A 23,022-nucleotide genomic window follows, 5' to 3' on the forward strand; every position below is an offset into this window, starting at 1 on the left:
TTCCAGGAATCCAGTTTGTTTTTGGGAACAATGTCGTAGGATCCAGGGTGGGAGTGAGATTCCGTGTTGTAGAGAAACCCAAGGAAGACCAGGGAACTGAGGAATTAAAAGAAAAAAATATCCTGGAATTTTCCCAGACTGTGGAGTAACAAGATCCCACTGCCATAAGTCACAGCACGAAGCAGAAACTAAAGAGCAAGATGAAGGAGTTGAGGTTCAGTTCGCAGACCCCCTGTTTGATGTAACGGTGCAGGACAAACCTGAACAGACAGAGGGTCAGGCAGAAGTGTTTGGTCCTGAAAGGTTAATGGACCTACAGCAGAAAGACAAGGCAATAAAAGATGATGCACACTCCGAAAAGGAGGCAGAGACAATTCCTGAGGGTAATTATCTTAAAGATGAAAATGGAGACCACGGCAGGTTAGTGTCGAGGAGGAATGGGCCGGCCTGCACCAGATTGTGTTGTCAGGAGCATACAGACAGGAAGTGACACGGGTGGGGGGGAGGGGGGGGTAGGGGTAGCACATGAGTGACCAGGAGGAGGTCACCCAGGTGTATGGGAGACTCAGGCTCAGGTACAAAACCATTTCTATTGGCCTGGAATGCACAAGGATGTGGGTAACTTTTGCTGTACGTGTCATACACGGCAAATGGGAGGGAAGCCACAGGCGGGAATAAACCCAGCGACTTTGTTGCCATTTCCCACATCCCGTAGACCCTTTCACCCGGGTTATGGTGGATTGTGTAGGTCCCCTCCTGAGAAATAGATGAGGGAACCAGTACTTGCTCACTGTAATGGATGTGTGCACCAGATTTCCGGAGGGAATTCCATTACGGAGTATGAACATAAAAAGTGTGGGAGAGGAGTTCGGAGCTTTCTTTGTGCAGTATGGATGACCCAGAGAGATTCAGTCAGACCAAGGGGCTGATCCACAAGCCCAACGATCCTGCCTGACCTGTCGTCTTGGCACCGACCTCGACTCCATCCTCTCCCCCTTCGTTCAGGCACTTCCCACTGACATCCGTGATTCCAACCATGTCCTTATTCTCTCCAGCAGCTTCCTGTTCCCCGGCCCCCAGTGCTTTATCTTCATTGTGGACGTACAGTCCGTACATGCATCCAGACCCCACACAGAAGACCTCCACTTCCTCTGCTTTTTCCTCCCCAACAAACCCATCCAGTCCCCCTCCACCATGACTCTCCTCCACCTCGCTGAACTGGTCCCCACCCTCAAAACCCTTTCCTTCACCTCCTCCCATAGCCTTCAAATCAAGGGAGTGGCCATGGGCACCTGAATGGGCCCCGCCTACACCTGCCTCTTTGTTGGTGATATCGAACAGTTCCTCTTCAGTACCTACACAGGCACTGTGCCCCAACTCTTCCACCGTTACATCGGTGACTGCATCGGTGCAGTGTCCTGCACCCAGGCTGAACCGGAGCAGCTCATCGACTTCACCCACACCTTCCACCCCACCCTCAAACTCACTCGGTCCATCTCAGACACCTCCCTCCCCTTTCTTCACCTCACCATTTCCATCTTCCGTGACAGACTCCGGTGACAAACCCACAGACTCCCATAACTACCTGGTGTACTCCCCCCTCCCACCCAGTGTCCTCCATCCCATTCTCCAAATTCCTCTGTGTCTGCAGCACGTGCTCAGACGAGGAGACATTCCACACGTGAGCATCCCAGATATCCCCATATTTTGAACACAGTGATTTTCCTCCCTCCGTTATCCAGACAGTGCTCCTCCAAACCATCTCCATTCCCTGTCCCACTGGTCCAACCCCCCCCTAGTGCAATAAAGACAGAGACCCCCTTGTCCTCACCCACCATCCCACCAATCTCCACATCCAACGTATTATCCTTAAACAGTTCCGCCAACTCCACCTAGACCCCACCACCAAGCACATCTTCCCCTCCCCCACCCCTCTCTGCCTTCCACAAGGACCACTCACTTCAACAATCCTTGGTTTGTGCCCACTCTCCCCACCCCCCCCCCCCCGAACCCCGAGGTACCTTCTCCTGCAACCAGAAAAGATGCCAAACCAGTTGGCACACCAGCCCCCTCCCCTCCACCCAGGGCCACAAACACTCCTTCCAGGTGAGACAGAGAGTCACCTGCCTCTCTTCCAGACGAGTTTACTGCATCAGGTGCTCCCGATGTGGTCCTCTCTACATCGGGATGACTGAATGTAAACTTAGGCATTCTGTTCACCGAGCATCACAGCCGGGCCCACAGGGGCCAACCGGACCCCCCAGTCACCACCATTTCAATTCCCCCAACCACTCCCTTTTGAACATGACCTCTTCCATTGCCACAATGAACCACGGCACAAACTGGAGGAACAACACCTCATCTTCCACCGAGGCAGCCTACAGCCTGGAGGACTCAAAATTGAGTTCTCTAATTTCAAATAACCTCCCTTCCCATCCCCCAACTCCCTTCCCAGCCTCTCCCTTCCCTTCCAATGGTCCCTGCCTCCAACTGGATTCATTCCGCCCATTGACCAAACCAGGTCGGACCCTCTACCTGTCTTCACCTATCCCCACCTGCCACACCCTTTATCTGCAGCTCCTCCCACACCCACCCCCAGTCCTGAAGAAGAGTTATATCTGGAACACTGACTCTCCTCCTGCTGATGCTGCCTGCCTTGCTGTGTCCTTCCAGCCTCCTGCCTGTCTGTTTTGGATTCCAGCATCTGCAGGGTTTCTTTGTCTCTCAGGCTGTTTAAGGAAGTCATGGATAGCTTCAGCACATAGCACTTTAAATCAAGTGTGTATCCCCCTGAATCCCAGGGAGCTGTAGAAAGGTGGCATCACACCCTGAAGATCATGGGAAGACCATCCTGTCAGGATGACCTGAATGATTTCGATAAAGGTATCCCATTTGGATTGTTCTCCATTCGAGATGCCCCAAATGAATCTACTCAGTTTAAACCCTTTGAGTTTATATTTGGATGTTATGTGACAGGGTCTTTGAAATTAATTAAAGAGAAACTGACAGGAACAAAGTCGCGATCTCACACTTGGATTATATATCAGAGGTGAGGGAGAGCGGAAATCAGGTTGGTGAGTTAGCTCAACAGCACCTGAAGAGGGCACAGTGTAGAATGAAGCAGGTGTCAGTGAACATTCTGGAATTTGAATGTTTTCCCGTTGGGATGACTTATTAATATTGTCACGAGTGATCAGAGATCCTTCCGAAGCAAGGTTTAGCGATCCTGATCAAATTGAGCAAAAGCTGAGCCAGGTAAACTATCTGGGAAAGATGCCGGATCGGAAAAAAAAATCTGTATCGGGTCTGTCATGTGAAGATGTTGAAACCTTATGATAATAGAGAGAAGGAAATGGAGGAACAGGTGTTAGTTACTGTCCCACAGAGTGCGGAATCCAATCCAGATGTCGTGGAGTTTGATGTGTCTCAAATTACATTAAAGAATGAGGGAGTCCTTGAGGAGTGGGATCGGTTATTGAGCTGTGTCTCAGGAGCAAAGAACCCAGTTGAAAGGCTTGTTGCTGCAGGATGAGGACACATGCAGGAATAAGATGGGGAGGACTAATGCTATTGTACATGAGGTAGATGGAGGGAATGCTGTTCCGATAAAACAACACCCCTACAGACTTAATCCTTTCAAAGACACACAGGTCCAGAAGGAGGTGCATGTGATCCTCAATGAGGATATCATCAAACTGAGTCCGAGTGAGTGGAGTTCACCAATCGCCTAACTTCCCAAACCCGACGGGTCTCAACAATTCTATGTGGATTATTGGAAGGTCAACGCCGTAACAAAATCAGACTCAAACCCAGAACCAAGATTGGAGGACAATATAGAGAAAGTTGGGCAAACCAGTTACATCACAAAGTTAGACTTACTGCGTGGTATTGGCAGGTATCTTTATCAGTGAGAGTGAAATAAATTTCTGCATTTGTAACCCCACATGGGCTACATCAATTCAAAGTGATGTCCTTTGGAATGAAGAACGTACCCACTACATCCCAAAGACTCAGGAACAGACGTTGGAAAGGTGGGTTAACAAACTGTACAGTCTGTCTGGATGGTGTAGTGATCTTTAGTGAGTCATGGAACGATCACATGGTACAGTTGGCAGAGCTCTTTGAGCGGTTCTCAGAAGCAAAACTGATAATAAACTTACAGAAAACAGGATGAGCGAAGGCAAAGGTGATGTTCTTGGGACAGAACATTGGTAATGGAAGATTGACCCGAAGGAAAACAAAGATGAAGGATACCGAGGAATTTCCACAACCAACCTTGAAGAAAGAGATGCTTCGATTTTTGGATGAAGCGGATTTTCCTGGAAGTTTGGTCCAACCTTCACCAGTGTAGTCTCACCGTTAACAGATTTGCTGAAGGAGAAGACAACATTTTGGTGGACAGAACAATACCAGGAGGCATTGGACTATTTGAAAACAGTATTAACCATCGCACCAGTTTCAGCTACACCAACCTTTTTGAAACCCTTCAAACTGCAATCAATGTTAGTGACATTGGAGTTGGAACTGATACAGGAAGGTGATGATGGAATTGAACTGCCAGTCAGTTACTTTTCAAAGAAACTCAACACCCACCAGAGAAAATACTCTATGATTGAAAAGGAACTATTGAGTTTGGTACTGGCCTTACAACGTTTTAATGTTAATGTCATGACAATGTGTCGGAGACGGTTGGGTCCACAGATCACAATCCTCTTACATTCTTGGAATGATTTAAAGACAAGCAAATGAGACCATTTCATTGGGGTCTTGTGTTACAGACTTTTAATTTATACATTGTTACAACCAGAGACATGTACAATGTGACAGCAGATACATTATCGAGAATTTAACGGATAAAGTATAGATAAGATTGAACAGATACTGATGTTTTGTACATATATGTATTTCATTGTAATTGGGTTAAGAATCAGGGGAAAATGAAACAATCTTTTCATTATAATGGTTCATTTCTTTCTTAAGGGGGGAGGTGTAATGAAGTTGAAAGCATGGACTATACCATGAAGAGAGAGTGAAACTGTTTTGGCAGTGAGAATGTGCAGGCAGCTGTGATGTGACTGACCAGCAGTCTCAGAGTATTCCGGAAAATTGAAAATATGTAACATTTGGCTGTAAACGATACCTCAGTTGTTTAGACCACCATTTGAATTTAACCAATTGGTTTAAATTATGCTCGGAGGAATTGAGGAGTGTAGATGCTGGAGATCAGATTCGAGAGTGTGGTGCTGGAAAAGCACAGCTGGTCAGGCAGCATCCGAGGAACAAGGGAATCATCAATTCTCCTGCTCCTCGGATACTGCCTGACCAGCTGTGCTTATCCAATACTACACTCTCGAGTTTAAATTATGTCCCAGGATGTTGTTGTGATTCTGTTCGCCGAGCTGGGAATTTGTGTTACAGACGTTTTGTCCCCTGTCTAGGTGACATCCTCAGTGTTTGGGAGCCTCCTGTGAAGCGCTTCTGTGATCTTTCCTCCGGCATTTATAGTGGTTTGAATCTGCCGCTTCAGATTGTCAGTTCCAGCTGTCCACTGCAGTGGCCGGTATATTGGGTCCAGGTCGATGTGTTTGTTGATTGAATCTGTGGATGAGTGCCATGCCTCTAGGAATTCCCTGGCTGTTCTCTGTTTGGCTTGTCCTATAATAGTAGTGTTGTCCCAGTCGAGCTCATGTTGCTTGTCATCTGAGTGTGTGCCTACTAAGGATAGCTGGTCATGTAGTTTCGTGGCTAGTTGGTGTTCATGGATGCGGGTCGTTAGCTGTCTTCCTGTTTATCCTATGTCGTGTTTTGTGCAGTCCTTGCATGGGATTTAGTACACTACATTGTACACATGAGCAAAACCAATGTAGTGTACTAACTCAATGTCGTGTGTGTGTAGGAATATCTGTGTGTGTGTGTAGTGCAATGGTGATCATCTGTAATGTGACAAGGATGCCCTGAGGCATGGTACATTGGGGAAACCGAGCAAAGGCTGCGACAGCGGATGAATGGGCACCGCACAACAATCAACAGACAGGAGGGTTCCCTCCCAGTTGGTAAACACTTCAGTGGTCCACGACATTCAGCCTCGGACCTTTGAGTGACCATCCTCCAAGGCAGACTTCGGGACAGCCAACAGAGGAAAGTGGCTGAGCAGAGGCTGATAGCTAAGTTCAGTACCCATAGGGAGGGCCTCAACCAGGACCTTGGGTTCATGGCACATTACAGGTGATCACCATTGCACTACACACACGCACAGATATTCTTACACACACACTCTCACATACACACGGACCCAGGTGTACACAGACGCACACACAGACACCCACACACACCCTTATAGACACACACAATCCCACACTCACGCACGCACCCCCTCGCAGACTTAAGACACTCTGCACTCACTACACACACACACACACACTTTCTCATACTCACAAACCCCACCCCAGACAGACAGACACACACAGACAGACAAAGACCCACATGCACACATATATTTTGTGGGGTGAATTTGTACTTACAGAGTTACATTGCACTTTGCTCAAAAACTGCATACATTCATGTAGAACTCTGAGCTCAAAAACTGCATGAATTTATGTAAAACTCTGTTATCTCACTTTTTAGATTAGAATCAATCTAAACATCAGGTCATAGACAGAGAACACAGGGGGCTAACACCTTCAACATATTGTCTCGCTATCACCATTGTTAACAACTAACCCGAGAATGCAACTTAAAAAAAACATGAAAGAAGTGAAACTATCACTGTATTCTAACAGATGAATGGCTTAACAGACAATCAATTTTTCAATGTATAATTTCAGTTACATCACACTGAAAATTCTTGCCATAAATTCTGTGTTACGATCGAGCCCTCACAATCACCTGATGAAGGAGCGTCGCTCCGAAAGCTAGTGTGCTTCCTCTTAAACCTGTTGGACTATAACCTGGTGTTGTGTGATTTTTAACTTTGTACACCCCAGTCCAACACCGGCATCTCCAAATCATGACCAAAATTGATGATTTAGTGAACTGTAAACAATGTTATCTAAGCATTCAATGTGATCTTGATCAGCTGGTCTGGTGGGCCGATAAATAGCAGATGGAGTTCGATAAATGTGAGGAGTTCCATTTTGCTCCGATAAACCAGGGTAGGTTTACACAGTTTCAGGCAGGGCCTTTGTCTTTAGGTGAGGGGGAAATATTTAAAACTGAACACGAGCTGCAATCTTTTCACACAGAAGTTGGTGCGTGTGTGGAATGAGCCACCAGAGGAGGTGGTGGAGACAGGTACAGTTACAACATTTAAAAGGCATCCAGATGGGGACATGGATAGGAAAGGTTTAGAGTGACATGGGCCAAACGCTGTCAAATGGGACTGCTGCACTTTATGAAATCTGGTCGGCATGGGCACGTTAGTCTGTACAGTCTGTTTACGTGCTGTATAACTCTGTAATCTATCATCCAGATACTGACAGACAAACTCGTGGAAACAATGTATAAGGTTCCAACAACTGAATACAATAATCCAAATGTAGTCTGACCAATGATTTGCCGAGGTGTAGTATTACTCCTGTGCTTTCATGTTCTATCCCTCTGTTTGTAAACCCAACGATCCGATAAGCCTTATTACCTGCTCTTGCCACTTGCCGGATAATCTTCATAGAATTATGCACATGGTCCCCTCAGTCTCTCAGCTCCTGTATCCCCCTCAAAATTGTGCCATTGAGCCTGTGGTTTCTGTCTGTACTTATTGGACCAAAATACACTCCCTCACATTTCTCAGCATTGACATTCATTTGCCAGGGATCTGTGCGTTTTGACCAACTTGTCATGGACCAATGGAGTTGATCAGTTTCGATAAGTTCCTGAATAAGAAAGCATTGGAGCACTATGGGCCTTAATATGGCAGGTGGATCTGGTTTAGTTTGGGAACATGGTCTGCATGGGCTGGGTGGGCCGAAGGGTCTGATTCCATGCTGCATGATTCTATTCTCACAATTCACAATTCTCCCTATCGTGGTAACATCGACACATTGAGAGAGTTTGCAACAACACCCATCTCTCAATCAGATGAGGCAAGGGTCTGAATACCAATCCCTGGAAAACACTCATTTCAACTCGTTTCCAAACTGGAAAATGCCCACCTACAGCTCCACCCTGTATCTTCTCATTTCGCCAACTTCAATTCCGTGCTGCCGAGGACTCACCAATCCCAGACATTTCTAATTTGGGAACCATCCTGCTGTGTGGCATCAAATGCTAGTTGAAAGTTCCAATATACAACATCCACAGGAGTACTCTCATTCTCTGCCTGTGTCACCTCATCAAAGAACTCAAGTTTCTTTCTTGACATGATCTTCTCTTGGCAAAGCCATGTTATCTGTCTGGCATTAACTTATTTTTATCCAGTGGGTATTGACCTTAGTCCGTATTATATTCTCTGTCAGTTATCCCACTATTGATGCCAAGCTAACATGTATGTAGGTTCCTGTATTACCTTTTACTCCTTTCTGAAACAATGGTGTTCCATTTGCAATCCTCCAGTTCCCTGGCACTAATCCTGCGTTCAGAGAATCCTGGAGAATTTCTTTCAATGACCCTGCAATTTGTTCCCTTCATTCCTTCAGCAATCCAGGCTGTATCCTGCCAGGGCCAGGTAATTTCTCACTGGGAGTGCTGCAGGCTTTTCAACTCCTCGACATTAGCTGTGACTATAAATCCCAGCTGCTCAACACTCACATTTTCAACAAGACCATTGTCACCATTTCACAATCAGTAACGAATTTGGGAAGGACAGATGTAATGACTTCCTTTAGTACCCTTCCTCTTGCTTCAGTGAGCATCTTTGCTGTTTGTTCAGTATGGGCCCTGCCAGAGAATTGTCCAATTTCAAATGAAGCTCGTACTCAGACCTTGTGAAATTGATACACTTTTTTATTTCACGGTATCGTGGGAAAGAGCCAAAGACCATTCACACACAGAATGGTCATCACTCTACACAGAGGAGTCTCAGCCTCTCCCCCAAAGTACAGGTATATCCAGGTTTTATAGGGATACAAGAGGTTGATGGCTGATTGTAAGACAATACAGTTTTAATTACAGTGGATAGTTTTACTGTATTGAAAGAGAGCTAACAATGTTTAACCAGTATCCATCAGTTAAACAATGGCTACAGGAGGTTCGCTAATCAAAGACCATTGATTGACAATTCAGTATCACCCTGTCCACAGTGTCTCATAGGGCTCAGCTCATCCATAGTGATTAGTTTGGTGACATTTTGTCTGCGGAAGTATTGTGTCAGCTGGGATCTCATAGAGACAGAGAGAGTTTTCGGGGCTTCTGGAGGTGCTGTGACATTGTGAGGGAGAGAATCTCATGAGCAGGTTGTTTAGAGAATGTGTTCCCTCCAATTCGGTAATGTTCCATTCACAGTCAGTTACTGGGTAGAGCTAACATGAGCCATCAATGGTATTATGGGAAGGCTCTCTTTTAGCTGGGGATAGACTGGCTTCAGTGAACAAAATGGTCATTAAGCAAAATGTTTTCCCCTTCTCTCATAGCCCCACTCTATCCTTCACTAATATTTTATTATTAAAATGATTGAAGGATATTTTACTCTCTATGTTGAGAACAGCCCTCCATCCACACCTTATGCTTCCTCTGAGCCTTCCTTGTTGTAGCCTTAAGCTCTCTCCTGCATTTGAGATTCCCTTTCTGATATTTATTGCTATTTTCTATTCTGGTTTACATCATATACCTCATCATTCTTCTTCATGTTATTTTCAATATCGTTAGTCATCCAGGGTCCTCTCGCTCTGGATAGCCAAGATTTATTTCTCATGGGTATGTACCCAGCTTGGATCCTTTTCAACCCTCTTTTGGAAGTCTCCCATTTGACGACCCATCAAAGAGATCATCCTTCCTCCCCACAATAACCGACACCACAGCAGCCCTTCCACACTTGCATACAGGATTGTCCTCTTGTAGACCCTGTACCTCAGAATGGGAAGTCCCTATTCCTGATCCTCTCCAGACCATGTCTCCGTGATGGGAACTACATTGCAGTTCCATGTAGAAATTCAAGCCCTTGGCGTATTTCTATTAACTGTAATGCAGCAGCCAGTAAAAGGAGAGGTTATCCAGCCTTGTCTAATACATGTGAGAGGGATGAAGTATTCGGGAAATAATAGCTAAGATCCTCCACTTTGTAAGTCTTCTTTTCACAGTAATTACTTGCCTTTTAAAATGGCCAAGCACAGTGACCATGAGAATGGAATAAGGAATGGATGAATCTTGGCATAATCAAGTAACTGCCTGTTTCCCAGACAGTCACTATAACGTAATACAGATTGTAACCTCGGTATTATCTCAGTGACACAATAACACCACATTTACAGGATTGTTTATTTTACATGCAAAACAACACGAGTGTATGAATTACCTCATGGGAATCTAATTAAAACGAGAAACATTATACAGTGGGAATTGGAGAAAAATGATATGATTGTGCACATTCAGGGTACAAATTATGCTGCCTCTTTCCTGAGAATTAGAGATAACCTATCAGTCCTATCTGATTGAGTACCTCGTCTTTTTGCGTATTGATCTCTCAGCTGGCTTGCTAATAATACAAGAGGGCTACTTTACAAACTCTGAGTGGTCCGAGAATTCCCAAGTTCCCATCTGGTGCCGTGACTCGGTTCCCAACATAGGGAACATTTCTCTAGGCTGATTAAACAACCGAAAGTTTGTGTCAGACTCAACCCTGTGGTGGGGTCCCTTAGGTATTTTACCTTCAGACCACTCCTTATGTCCCAAGAGATGATCTGCCCCTTTGCCGAGTGAGACTTGTCCCTTGAAGGGTTAAAAAGGACCATTTGGTCCGTCAGTTTTAGGTAAATTTAAGTCTGTTCTGTTTTTGTTTAATATCGTCTGTTGAAATTTGATATGTTTTGTTTAATATGGCCGTTTGAAATGTGAGACTTTTTGTTTATGTGTCCAGCTGAAATGTCTCTTTGTTTACTGTGGGGTGACCTTGGTGTTTCTGTGTTCCACACAGAGAACTGACTCTATCAGATATGGCCAGGAGAACCTTTTAGATCATTGAAAATGGAAGGGAGTCTCGGTAATTTTCTCACTCAGTTGTGTTAATATGGCCAGTGGAAATTATGAGATCTTAGACACTCCATTGTGTTAATATGATTGGTTAAAGTTATGAGGTTATAGAGAAAGGAGGACAAGGCCGGTTGATTTTTATTTTGAAGAGCACGGAGTCATAAGCTACAACGGGACAGTCCCTCGATGCAGTTGGAACGACTTCTCCCTTTCAGACTATGTATGAGATAATATCTGATCAGGAAAATGATTCCTAGTGTTTGGAAGCCCCTCACATAAATTGGATATTTTGTTAAGTCCTTTTACATGAATTGAGCAACTTACTAAATTTGAATTGACATTTTAAAGGACACTCTGTTTGAATCGTTGAATGATTGTGAAAGTGTGCATGTGAGAGACAGGCATGGGGAAATTATTCCAAAACTATGACTTATTCCAAAAAAAGGGTGAAATGGACAGAATAAACTGAGAAGCCACTGCCACCTGAGATAGAGCCAGACAGAGAGAGACACAGAGAGAGAGCGAGACTTACTGTGAAGTGTTAACTCTTTGTGGTCTGTTTTGAATGAACATTTTGTTCATTGAGTCATAGAGTCATAGAGATGTACAGCATGGAAACAAACCCTTCGGTCCAACCCAACCATGCCGAGCAGATATCCCAACCCAATGTAGTCCCACCTGCCTGCAACCGGCCCATATCCCTCCAAACCCTTCCTATTCATATACCCACCCAAATGCCTCATAATTATTGCAATTGTACTAGCCTCCACCACTTCCTCTGGCAGCCCATTCCATACATGTACCACCCTCTGTGTGAAAAAGTTGCCCCTTAGGTCTCTTTTATATTTTTCCCCTCTCACCCTAAACCTATGCCCTCTAGTTCTGGACTCCCCGGTCCCAGGGAAGAGACTTTGTCTACTAATCCTCTCCATGCATCTCAGAATTCTCTAAACCTCTATAAGGTCACCCCTCAGCCTCTGACGCTCCAAGGAAAACAGCCCCAGCCTGTTCAGCCTCTCCCTGTAGCTCAAATCCACCAACACTGGCAACATTCTTGTAAATCTTTTCTGAACCCTTTCAAGTTTCACAACATCTTTCCGATTGGAAGGAGACCAGAACTGCATGTAATATTCCAACAGTGGCCTAACCAATGTCCTGTACAGCCACAATATGACCTCCCAACTCCTGTACTCAATACTCTGACCAATTAAGGAAAGCACACCAAACACCTTCTTCACTATCCTATCTACCTGCAACTCCACTTTCATGGTGCTATGAATCTACACTCCAAGGTCTCTTTCTTCAGCAAAACTCCCCAGGACATTACCATTAAGTGTATAAATGCTGCTAAGATTTGATTTCCCAAAATGCAGCACCTCGCATTTATCTGAATTAAACTCCATCTAGCACTTCTCAGCCCATTGGCCCATCTGGTCAAGATCCTGTTATAATCTGAAATAACCCTCTTCGCTGTCCACTACACCTGCAATTTTGGTGCCATCTACAAATTTACTAACTGTACCTCTTATGCTCACATCCAAACCATTTATATAAATGACAAAACGTGGAGTTCTTGGCACTGATCCTTGTGGCACTCCACTGGTCACAGGCCTTCAGTCTGAAAAACAACCCTCCACCACCACCCTCTGTCTTCTACCTTTGAACCAGTTCAGTATCCAAATGGCTAGTTCTCCCTGTATTCCATGAGATCTAACCTTGCTAATCAGTCTCCCATGGGGAACCTTGTCGAATGCCTTACTGAAGTCCATATAGATCACATATACCACTCTGTCCTCATCAATTCTCTTTGTTACTTCTTCAAAAAACTCAATCAAGTTTGTGAGACATGATTTCCCACGCACAAAGCCATGTTGACTATCCCGAATCAGTCCTTACCTTTCCAAATACATGTACATCCTGTCCCTCAGGATTCCCTCCAACAACTTGCCCACCACCGAGTTCAGGCTCACTGGTCTATAGTTCCCTTACTTGTCCTTACCACCCTTCTTAAACAGTGGCACCACGTTTGCCAATCTCTAATCTTCCGGCACCTCACCTGTGACTATCGATGATACAAGATCTCAGCAAGAGGCCCAGCAATCACTTCTCTAGCTTCCTGCAGAGTTCTCAGGTACACCTGAGGATTTATCCACCTTTACCCATTTCAAGACATCCAGCACTTCCTCCTCTGTAATCTGGACATTTTGCAAGATGTCACCATCTATTTCCCTCCAGTCTATATCTTCCATATCCTTTTCCACAGTAAATACTGATGCAAAATAATCATTTAGTGTCTCCCCCATTTTCTGCAGCTCCACACAAAGGCCACACAAGTGATTACTTGTCGTTTTACGTAATCTTTGTTTTTTCTGTCCCCTGGAACTCCTGATCTGGGAATGTTTTGATTTAAGTCTACATTTTGGAAATCCTTGTTGATTTTAACATGTTGCCTGTGCCTTTTATAAGTTTTGATCGTGCATGTTTCATGTTTTTTTTCCCTTTTGAAGGGCTTTTCTGCACTAATTTACATCTGTATCTGCCAGGATTGGTTCATTAAAAGAGATTACAGTGGAAACATTGGTTGAATTTACCTCTTGGAATTTGATTTTATCACATTTGGAATTTCATTTTCTGGCCAGAGTTAATTTCCAAATAGGATAAACTAATCTTTTATTTCCAGGAATGCAATCACTTTTGAACTAAATTTTGTTCCCATTTTTGACTTTCTGAGAAAGCTGTTGGAGATGTGGGGGTGAATTTGAACGATATTTGGATTCTGTGGGAGATGCAGGGACACCTGCCCTTGTATGTGCTGTTGGAGATCGATAATCAGTTAGGCTTGTATTTTAAGAATCTCTACAGGATATACTTAAATAAAACTCTCTCTTCTCTGGAAATAACATGTCTTCTTCTGCTGTGGAATTAAGATGTCGACATTTCAGTCAGTATTCATGGTTAGAACATAGAACATTACAGGACAGTACAGGCCCTTCAGCACTTGATGTTGCACTGACCTGTGAGACCAATCTGAAGTCCATCTAACCTACAATTTAAAGTGATGTCCCCTAGTTCTAGCCATCACCATCTGAGGGAAAAGGCTCTCACTGTCCACCCTATCTAAACCTCTGATCATCTTATGTGTCTCAATTAAGTCACCTCTCAACCTTCTTCTCTCCAACGAAAACAGCCACAGTTCCCTCAGCCTTTCCTCAGAAGCCCTTCCCTCCAGACCAGGCAACATCCCAGTAAATCTCCACCGAACTCTTTCCAAAGCTTCCACATCCTTCCTATAATGCAGTGATCAGAACTGTGCACAATACTCCAAGTGCGGCTGCACCAGAATTTTGTAGAACTGCAGGATGACCTCATGGTTCTGAAACTCAATCCCTCTACTCATAAAACATAACTCATAACACACTGTATGAATTCTTAACAACCCTATCAATCTGGGTGGCAACTTTCATGAATCTATGCACATGGACACCACAATCTCTCTGCCCATCTACACAGCCAAGAATCTGACCATTAGCCAACTACTCTGCATTCCTGTTACTCCTGAGTGAATCACCTCACACGTTTCCACAGTAAACTCTATTTGCCCCCTCTCAGTCCAGCTCTGCAGCTTATCGATGTCCCTCTGGAACCTACAACATCCATTGGCACGATCCACAACTCAACCAATCTTAGCGTCATCCACAAATTTCCGAACCCATCCTTCTCTCGCCTCATTCAGGTCATATATAAAACTGACAAACAGCAGTGGCCTCAAAACAGATCCTTATGATACACCACTAGTAACTGAACTCCAGGATGAACATTTCTCATCAACCACCACCCTCTGTCTTCTTTCAGATTGCCTATTTCTGATCCAAACCACTAAATCACCCTCGATCCCATGCCTCTGTATCTTTTGCAGTAGCCTACTGTGGGGAACCTTATCAAATACCTTACTGAAATCCATATACACCACATCAACCGCTTTACCCTCACCCACCCGTTTGGTCACCTTCTCAAAGAACTGAGTAACGTTCGTGAGGCACGACCTACCCTTCACAAAACTGTGTTGAGTATCCCTAACCAACTTATTCCTTTCCAGATGATTATAAATCCTAACTCTTAAAACCTTTTCCAACATTTTACACACAACCGAAGTAATGCTCACTGCTCTATAATACCCAGGGTTGTCTCTACTGCCCTCCTTGAACAAAGGGACAACATTTGATACCCTCCAGTCTTCTGGCACCATTCCTGTGATATGGATGTTATCTTTTTTTGCTTCTTGACCCTATTCCTGACCCTTTCAGATAGTTTAACATGCAAATATGTCATTTATTCTAAATATTTAATTACGATTATAGTAGCCAATGAAGCAGCTATTTTGACTTTATTGTTATTTTTATACAATTCAACTTCTGGAATGTACAGATTGACCTGATAATTCTAATCATTATCTGTTATATCACTTATTTAGTTTGTTTTCAAATTTCTTAGGTTAATGGCACTTATTCATTTTTGATTTTGTCCTTTTTTATTTTAAGAAATGACATGATTAATCTTTTCCCTGTAAGTTTACAACTTAGCTTGTTCACACTGAAATTAATATATTCATTTCGTGTCTGGCCTTAACCTTTTGAGTTTTTATTTCTAGGTTTTGTGTCTTTTAAAATCTGTGCGATTAATGAGGGATAAATTTTAATTCCAGTCGTTTAAATCTAACCTTCAGCGACTCCGTCTTTTCAGTATGATTTAAATTGCTTTCACTTGTTTTTTGAATGCAGCGTCAAAGGCCACTTTGGGTGTGGACTGTTTTATTTCTGTCAACTCTGCTTTGGTCACTGTCTAGTTTCATACGGGATATTTTCATAGTTTTATCAACCAACTTGTCTGATGTTCATTGTCCACAGAAAGTTTTGCTCAAGTGTTTCAGATTAATTTTAACTTCTTTTACAGTTTTTAAAATTTGTATTTTATTCGCTGAGTGATATTTGAGTTATTTTGATCGAGACTGAATGTTAGTTAGTGTGCAGTTATTAGAACAGTCCAATTTTCTCAACACAAACCTAACCATATTATATTCATTTTGGGACATTTAGGTCTGTTTGTTATTCTTAATTGATAGTGCAATTTCTCAACTATTTGTTCAACGCCGAACTCTCAATTATAGAACTTGGATATTTTAGAGTTTTTTGTCCCATTTTTATTATTCTTGAATTGCAAAATCAGAATGACTTGACAAGTTTGATTGACTTTTATACAAATTGAGCTTTTTAATATCCATTTGGCATCAAAATTATAGCTACATGAGCGAAAGTGTATGTATGCAGAGCAAGAGAAGAAACGTGAAGGGAAAGTGAGACTCTCTGTGTTTCTCATGCAAAGCCCTGACACTGAAACTACAGGCTGAATAATCTTCTGTCCTGGAGCCATTTCTATTTTTACTTGAAAAGCTTGTCTCAGAGTAAGGCAAGTCTAATTGTTGGGATCATGTACACTGCTCTTTCTGAGTAGTATGGAGGCATGAATTCACATAGATGTTCGAATGGAATGTATTACTGACATTTCAAAAAGGATTAATTTATTATAGTACAGCAAAAGTTACTAAAGTAAGGTCACTCTTTGGGAAATTGCATCATAGGGCAGCATTGTGGCTCAGTGGTTGGCACTGCTGCCTCACAGCGCCAGGGACCCGGGTTCGATTCCAACCTCGGCTGACTGTCTGTGTGGAGTTTGCACATTCTTCCCGTCTCTATGTGAGTTCCCTTCGTGTGCTCTGGTTTCCTCCCACAATCCAAAGATGTACAGGTCAGGTGAATTGGCCATGCTCAATGACCCACAGTGTGAGGTACATTAGTCAGAGGTAAATGGGTCTGGGTGGGTTACCTTTCAGAGGGTCAGAGTGGTCTTGTTGGGCCGTAGGTCTGTTTCCATACTGTAGGGAATCGAATCGTTGGGTATTAACAGACAGACCAACAGCCAAAATATCTGATGATGCTGTGGGTACTTATTAAATTTTAGAACATAACAAAAGCTGATTGACTCATTTCAGATTTTAGAAAATTTAATATGGACATTCGAGATATGTTGCTAATGACTGTAATTTTTTATTTAAACATTTTATTATACTATTTTTATGACATTTTAGTCTTGATTCTGTACCCTCTGTACGAGGGACCTGGGATGTGGCCTCATAGAATTCCTACAGTATGGAAACAGGCCCTTCGGCCCAACCAGCCCAATCTTCTTCCCGACCTCTCCGCCCACCCCCTCTCTGGCCTATCACCCTCACCTTAACCTCCTTCCACCTATCGCATTCCCAACGCCCCTCCCCCAAGTCCCTCCTCCCTACCTTTTATCTTAGCCTGCTTGGCACACCCTCCTCATTCCTGAAGATGGGCTTATGCCCAAAACGTCGATTCTCCTCCTCCTTGGATGCTGCCTGACCTGCTGCACTTTTCCAGCAACACATTTTTCAGCTCTGATCTCCAGCATCTGCAATCCTCACTTTCTCCTGGCCATTTGGAGTGTTATGACATGGGGTAAACCCCGCCTGCTAATTTAAACCTGCAACCCAGAAATTATTTAACCCGTGCTGTAATCTGTTAAAATTCGAGAAGCAAGGAATTATTCCCAAAAAGTCATTATTTAAAGTAAAAATTAACAACTTTCTTTTTATTTAAATGTCTCACAGAGAATAATGAACTGACAATTATTTACAACTCCTTTCTCCAACATATCTTTTATACTCCCCACTACAAAACTAGTCCAATAAAAACCATGATTAAGATTTACCGGATATTCAAATTTTAAAACCAGCCAGCTGTCGAATCTTCACTTTCTATCTTCCTCAGCAGATTTTCTTCTTAGGAATTATGTTTCACAGGTCATTAATAGATAAAGGTACCTTAAAGAGAGCTATTTCTCAGGCAGTCTGTACATGCTGGTATCTTAGCATTTCTCCTCCAACTGTTCACTTTGTTTAGTATTTATACTCCAAAGCATCAATTGTTTCATTGGTCTTAATATTGTTAAAATACCAACTTCACACTTGATTGGAGTTCAGTATCTTGGGGCATAATTTAAACTGATTGGCCAAATGTGAATTTTTTTTTGTCTCAAAGCAATCCAGGTACTGCCAGCTGCTGGACCAAATGTAACATTTTATATTTTCCAATACTTCTGTGCTTGCTCTGTCTTTTAACTCTTCTCAAAGGTACAGTAGAGATCTACACCTTCATAACACCTCCCCCAAAGTAAAAAAAAAACAACCATCGGAATGAAATTAAAGGTTCTCTTTTCTCTATTCTTGAAACACATTCCCATAACATACAGATAACTTTCATTTAAGTTCACCTTAAGTTCTTCCCATATACACACACACTTATATATATATATATACCATACAAAACACTGGATAAGTACAAATCTCATCCCAACATTATCAGTTTGATCAGTGATAATGCATCTGCAATTACATTCTTACAAATCGCAATATATAATTTTTAAATTAAAAGTCTGTAAAACAAGACTCCAACGAAATACTCTTACATTTTTGTCTTTAAAGTGTTCTAAGAAGGTAAGCAGATTGTGATCCGTGTACACAACCATCTCTAACACATTGTTCATGACATACACATTAAACTGTTGTGAGGTTAGTATCAAACTCAATAGTTCCTTTTCGATTGTGGAATATTTCCTCTGGTGGATGTTGATCTTCTTCAAAAAGGAACCAACTGGCAGTTCAATCCCAACCTCATCTTCCTGTAGGGGAACAGCTCCAACTCCTATGTCACGAGCATCAATACCGACTTAGAGTCATAGAGACATAGAGATGCACAGCTTGGAAACAGACCCTTCGGTCCAACCCATCCATGCCGACCAGATATCCCAACCCAATCTAGTCCCACCTGCCAGCATCTGGCCCATATCCCTCCAAACCCTTCCTATTCATATACCCATCCAAATGCCTCTTAAATGTTGCAATTGTACCAGCCTCCACCACATCCTCTGGCAGCTCATTCCATACACGTACCATCCTCTGTGTGAAAAGGTTGCCCCATAGGTCTCTTTTATATCTTTCCCCTCTCATCATAAACCTATGTCCGCTAGTTCTGGACTCCCCGAACCCAGGGAAAACACTTTGCCTATTTATCCTATTCATTTCCCTCATAATTTTGTAAACCTCTATAAGGTCACCCCTCAGCCTCCGACGCTCCAGGGAAAACAGCCCCAGCCTGTTCAGCTGCTCCCTGTGGCTCAGATCCTCCAACCCTGGCAACATTCTTGTAAATCTTTTCTGAACCCTTTCAAGTTTCACAACATCTTTCCGATAGGAAGGAGACCAGAATTGCATGCAATATTCCAACAGTGGCCTAACCGATGTCCTGAACAGCCGCAACATGATCTCCCAACTCCTGTACTCAATGCTTTGACCAATAAAGGAAAGCATAAAGCATACGAAACGTATACTTCACTATCCTATCTACCTGCAACTCCACTTTCAAGGAGCTATGAATCTGCACTCCAAGGTCTCTTTGTTCAGCAACACCCCCTTGGACCTTACCATTAAGTGTATAAGTGCTGCTAAGATTTGCTTTCCCAAAATGCAGCACCTCGCATTTATCTGAATTAAACTCCATCTGCCACTTCTCAGCCCATTGGCCCATCTGGTCCAGATCCTGTTGTAATCTGAGGTAACCCTCTTTGCTGTCCACTATACCTCCAAATTTGGTGTCATCTGCAAACTTACTAACTGTACCTCTTATGCTCGCATCCAAATCATTTATGTAAATGACAAAATGTTGAGGGCCCAGCACTGATCCTTTGTGGCGCTCCACTGGTTACAGGCCTCCAGTCTGAAAAACAACCCTCCACCACCACCCTCGGTCTTCTACCTTTGAGTCAGTTCTGTATCCAAATGATTAGTTCTCCCTGTATTCCATGAGATCTAACCTTGCTAATCAGTCTCCCATGTGGAACCTTGTCAAACGCCTTACTGAAGTCCATATAGATCACATCTACTGCTCTGCCCTCATCAATCTTCTTTGTTACTTCAAAAACCTCAATCAAGTTTGTGAGACATGATTTCCCACGCACAAAGCCATGTTGACTATCCCGAATCAGTCCTTGCCTTTCCAAATACATGTACATCCTGTCCTTCAGGATTCCCTCCAACAACTTGCCCACCACTGAGGTCAGGCTCACCGGTCTATAGTTCCCTGGCTTGTCTTTACCACCCTTCTTAAACAGTGGCACCATGTTTGCCAACCTCCAGTCTTCCTGCACCTCACCTGTAATTATCGATGATACAAATATCTCAGCAAGAGGCCCAGCAATCACTTCTCTAGCTGCCCACAGAGTTCTCGGGTACACCTGATCAGGTCCTGGGGATTTATCCACCTTTAACCATTTCAAGACATCCAGCACTTTCTCCTCTGTAATCTGGACATTTTGCAAGGTGTCACCATCTATTTCCCTACAGTCAATATATTCCACATCCTTTTCCACAGTAAATACTGATGCAAAATATTCATTTAGTATCTCCTCCATTTTCTGTGGCTCCACACAAAGGCCAACTTGCTGATCTTTGAGGGGCCCTATTCTCTCCCTAGTTACCTTTTTGTCCTTAATATATTTGTGAAAACTCTTTGGATTCTCCTTAATTCTATTTGCCAAAGCTATCTCATGTCCCCGTTTTGCCTTCCTGATTTCCCTCTTAAGTATACTCCTCCTGCCTTTGTACTCTTCTAAGTTTTCACTCGATCTATCCTGTCTATACCTGATATATGCTTCCTTATTTTTCTTAACCAAACTCTCAATTTCTTTAGTCATCCAGCATTCCCTATACCTACCAGCCTGACAGGAATATACTTTCTCTGGATTCTTGTTATCTCATTTCTGAAGGCTTCCCATTTTCCAGCCGTCCCTTTACCTGTGCACATCTGCCCCCAATCAGCTTTCAAAAGTTCTTGCCTAATACCGTCAAAATTGGCCTTTCTCCCATTTAGAACTTCAACTTTTAGATCTAGTCTATCCTTTTTCATCACTATTTTAAAACAAATAGAATTATGGTCGCTGGTCCCAAAGTGCTCCCCACTGACACCTCAGTCATCTGCCCTGCCTTATTTCCCAAGAGTAGGTCAAGTTTTGCACCTTTTGCATTAGGTACATCCACAGACTGAATCAGAAAATTATCTTATACACACTTAAGAAATCCCTCTCCATCTAAACCTTTAACACTATGGCAGTCCCAGCCAATGTTTGGAAAGTTAAAATCCCCCACCATAACCACCCTATTATTCTTACAGATAGCTGAGATCTCCTTACAAGTTTGCTTCTCAATTTCCCTCTGACTATTGGGGGGTCTATAATACAATCCCAATAAGGTGATCATCCTTTTCTTATTTCTCAGTTCCACCCAAATAATGTCTCTGGACCTATTTCCGGGAATATCTTCCCTCAGCACAGCTGTAATGCTATCCCTTATCAAAAATGCCACTCCCCCTCCTCTTTCTATCCTTCCTGCAGCATTTGTATCCTGGAACATTAAGCTGCCAGTCCTGCCCATCCCTGAGCCATGTTTCTGTAATTGTTATGATATCCCAGTCCCATGTTCCTAACCATGCCCTGAGTTCATCTGCCTTCTCTGTTCAGCTCCTTGCATTGAAATAAATGCAGTTTAATTTATTAGTCCTATGTTATAGAAACATAGAAACATAGAAAAATACAGCGCAGTACAGGCCCTTTGGCCCTCGATGTTGCGCCGATCCAAGCCCACCTAACCTACACGAGCCCACTATCCTCCATATGCCTATCCAATGCCCGTTTAAATGCCCATAAAGAGGGAGAGTCCACCACTGCTACTGGCAGGGCATTCCATGAACTCACAACTCGCTGAGTAAAGAATCTACCCCTAACATCTGTCCTATACCTACCACCCCTTAATTTAAAGCTATGCCCCCTCATAATAGCTGACTCCATACGTGGAAAAAGGTTCTCACGGTCAACCCTATCTGAACCCCTAATCATCTTGTACACCTCTATTAAGTCACCCCTAAACCTTCTTTTCTCCAATGAAAACAGCCCCAAGTGCCTCAGCCTTTCCTCATACGATCTTCCTCCCATACCAAGCAACATCCTGGTAAACTTCCTCTGCACCCGTTCCAGTGCCTCCACATCCTTCCTATAGTATGGCGACCAAAACTGCACACAATTCTCCAGATGCGGAACTACGAAAGCAACCACCCCAACACACACAAAAGAAGTTGCATCAAGACACTGTTCAAAAGGGCCACAACACACTGCAGTACACCAGAACTGCAAAAAGAGGAAGAAGAACATCTATACAATGTTTTCGCCAAAAACGGGTACCCCCACAATTTCATCAACAGATGCCTAAGGGAAAGACAACAGAATGAGGACATGCCACAACCCAAAGGACTAGCCACACTACCATACATCAAGAGTATTTCCGAACTGACAGCCAGACTGCTGCGACCACTAGGACTCATAACAGCACACAAACCAACAGCCACTCTCAGACAACAACTCACCAGAACGAAGGACCCGATACCCAACATGAGCAAAACCAATGTAATGTACAAAATCCCATGCAAGGACTGCACAAAACACTACATAGGACAACCAGGAAGACAGCTAATGATCCGCATCCATGAACACCAACTAGCCACGAAACAACACGACCAGCTATCCTTAGTAGCCACACACTCAGATGACAAGCAACATGAGTTCGACTGGGACAACACTATTATTATAGGACAAGCCAAATAGAGAACAGCCAGGGAATTCCTAGAGGCATGGCACTCATCCACAGATTCAATCAATAAGCACATCGACCTGGACCCAATATACCGGCCACTGCAGCGGACAGCTGGAACTGACAACCGG

This window comes from Chiloscyllium punctatum, chromosome 42, assembly GCF_047496795.1.
Source record: "Chiloscyllium punctatum isolate Juve2018m chromosome 42, sChiPun1.3, whole genome shotgun sequence".
NCBI lineage: Eukaryota > Metazoa > Chordata > Chondrichthyes > Orectolobiformes > Hemiscylliidae > Chiloscyllium > Chiloscyllium punctatum.